The sequence below is a fragment of the Arachis ipaensis genome, chromosome B07, assembly GCF_000816755.2.
Source record: "Arachis ipaensis cultivar K30076 chromosome B07, Araip1.1, whole genome shotgun sequence".
Taxonomy (NCBI): Eukaryota; Viridiplantae; Streptophyta; class Magnoliopsida; order Fabales; family Fabaceae; genus Arachis; species Arachis ipaensis.
The window spans coordinates 67039136-67042696 of record NC_029791.2 but is presented as its reverse complement, the minus strand read 5'-3'; positions in this window follow the sequence as shown (position 1 = coordinate 67042696).

Below are 3561 nucleotides of genomic sequence, written 5' to 3'. Positions count from 1 at the left end.
CAAAGAGATGTAATAGAGGAGGTGAAGTGAAGAAAATATGATGGGAGGGGAAAGAATAAGAAAAGAGTAAAGAATGAAGAAGGAGAAAAAAGATGTAGAATAAAGAAGAAAGAAGAGAAAGAAAGAAGAAAGAAGAAAGAAATTAGGATTGGAAAAGAAAAGATAAGAAAAGTGGCGGCGCAGGGATCTGGTTGTGTTGCGCGAGTGACGCGCACGCGTACTCCATGCATACGCGTGGGTCGCTCAAATGGGGTGGCGACGCGTAGGCGTCGGTCACACGTAGTCGGTCACGCGTACGTGTGACCGTGTTTGTGCTACTCACGCGAAGGCTGCCTTGCGTGCGCACAACTCTCTGTTTGTCTTGGGGTGTGTGCCAAAATGGTATACGAAGCGTGCGCGTTAGGGACGCATACGCGTGAGTGACTTAGTGCCTTGGGCACAGTTCCCGCACTAGGCCATCACAACTTTTGGCCTGACACCTTTTTACGTCGATTTTCCTAGGTCACGCGTGCGCGTCTTTGAGGCGTACGCGTGAGGTGCCAAATGATCAAATGACGCGCACGCGTGGGGGACGCGTGCGCGTGGTGATGCTTGTGCGATTGGCACACTTTCTGCATTGCTCCCACGCAACTTTCTGCCACTTTTTCCCCCTTTTTTTCTGCAATATGCAGATGCAAATGCAGATTATATGCAGAAATTATGAGAAGAGTCACTAAATGAAATTAAAAAGGGAGAAAAGAATGATCATACCATGGTGGGTTGTCTCCCACCCAGCACTTTGCTTTAACGTCCTTAAGTTGGACGGTCTTCAGGCTCATTCTGCTTCTGTTGGTGAATCTTCCAATAGGAAGACCTCTAGCTCTTTGTTTTCCTTCATCTTCTCACCATGATAAAGCTTTAAGAGATGTCCATTGACCTTGATGAAATTGGAACTTGAAGGATGACTCAGGTGGAAGACTCCATATGGCTCTGCTTTCTCCACTCTGTAGGGACCTTCCCATCTGGACCTCAGCTTTCCTGGCATAAGTCTCATCCTGGAGTTGTAAAGGAAAACCAGATCTCTAGGTCTGAACTCTCTTCTTTTGATATTCTTTTCATGCACAGCCTTCACCTTCTCTTTGTATAATCTGGAGTTGTCATATGCTTCGAGTCGAAAGGTCTCCAGTTCTGCTAGTTGCAGCTTCCTTTCAGCACCAGCTTTCTCAAATCCCATGTTGCATTCCCACCTTGTGTTCCACCTCTACTGGAAGGTGGCAAGCCTTTCCGTACACTAAGCGAAAGGGACTCATCCCAATGGGTGTCTTATACGCTGTCCGATACGCCCAGAGCGCATCAACAAGTCTAGTGCTATCTTTTCCAGAATGTGCTTTATTTCTCTGTTAGACACCTCTGCTTGCCCATTGGTCTGGGGATGGCAAGCTGTTGCCACTTTGTGAACGATCCCATACTTCTTCAGTAGTCCTGCTAGTCTTCTGTTACAAAAGTGAGTGCCTTGATCACTCACGATTGCTCGTGGTGATCCAAAGCGACAGATAATATGGTTTCTAACAAAGGAGATAACAGTGTTAGCATCATCAGTGCCGGTAGGAATTGCTTCCACTCATTTAGAAGCATAATCTACAGCTAACAGTATATAAAGGTAACAACTAGAGTTTGGAAATGGACCCATGAAGTCAATGCCCCAAACATAAAAAATTTCACAGAAAAGCATAATCTATTGGGGCATTTCATCCCTCTTGGATATATTACCAAACCTTTGGCATGGGGGACAAGATTTACAGAAGGTAGTAGAATCTTTAAAAAGAGTAGGCCACCAGAATCCACAGTTTAAAATTTTTTTAGCTGTTCTTTGAGGGCCAAAATGTCCTCCACTCTCAGAAGAGTGGCAGGTCTCTAAAATGGACTGAAATTCTGATTGGGGCACACACCTTCTAATTACCTGGTCAGCACCACACCTCCATAAATATGGGTCATCCCATATATAATATTTAGACTCGCTTTTCAGCTTGTCTCTTTGATGCTTAGTAAAATTAGGAGGGAAAGTATGGCTAACTAGATAATTAGCTACAGGTGCATACCAAGGAACTACTTCAGATACTGCGTGCAAGCTATCAAATGGAAAATCATCATTGATAGGAGTGGAGTCAGTCTTAATGTGCTCAAGGCGACTCAAGTGGTCTGCCACCAAATTCTGGTTGCCACGCCTATCCTTAATTTCTAAATCGAATTCTTGTAGCAACAGTATCCAACGTATTAACCTTAGTTTGGACTCCTTTTTAGCTAATAAATATTTTAGAGCTGCATGGCCTGAGTACACTACCACCTTAGTACCAAGTAAATAGGCTCAGAATTTATCCAGATCAAAAACAATAGCCAGAAGCTCTTTTTAAGTGGTGGTGTAATTAGACTGAGCAGCGTCTAAGGTCTTAGAAGCATAAGCAATTACGAAAGGATCCTTACATTCGCGCTGGGCCAGCACCGCTCCTACTGCATGGTTGGAAGCATCACACATAATCTCAAATGGCTGGCTCCAGTTCGGTCATCTCACAATCGGAGCTTGAGTTAAGGCGATCTTCAGCTGATCAAATACATTCATGCAGTCCTTACTCAATTCAAACTCAACATCTTTCAGCAGCATTCTGGATAAAGGCAATGCTACCTTACGGAAGTCCTTGATAAATCTCTTGTAGAAACCTGCATGGCCAAGGAACGAACGGACTTCCTTCACAGAGGAGGGGTAAGGCAAACTAGAAATGACATCTACCTTTGCTGGATCTACAAAAATACCAGTATTAGAAACAACATGTCCTAGTACAATACCTTGTTTTACCATAAAGTGACATTTTTCAAAATTTAAAACAAGGTTTGAACTAACACACCTGTCTAATACTCTAGCTAAACTATCCAAGCAAAGACTAAATGAATCACCATATACGCTGAAATCATCCATGAAAACTTCCATACAATTCTCAATAAGATCTGAGAAGATACTCATCATGCATCTTTGGAAAGTAGCCGGTGCATTACATAAGCCAAAAGGTATCCTTTTGTATGCATACATTCTAAAGGGACATGTAAAAGTAGTCTTCTCCTAATCTTCAGGAGCTATATGAATTTGAAAATAGCTTGTATAACCATCTAAAAAGCAGTAATGTGATTTACCTGACAGGCGATCAAGCATCTGGTCAATAAATGGCAAGGGATAATGATCCTTGAGATTAGCTTAGTTGAGACGCCTGTAATCAATGCAAACTCTCCATGAATTTTGCACTCTAGTTTTCAGGAGCTCTCCATGCTCATTCTTTACTGTTGTGACTCCAGACTTCTTGGGCACCACTTATATTGGACTGACCCATTCACTATCTGAGATGGGGTAAATGATATCTGCTTCAAGTAACCGGGTCACTTCTTTCTTGACAACTTCTAAGATGGTGGGATTCAGTCTTCTTTGGGGTTGACGAATAGGTCTTGCTCCCTCTTCTAAAAATATTCTGTGCTTACAAACTTGAGGGCTGATGCCTACTATATCCGCTAAGCTCCACCCAATTGCTTTTTTGTGTC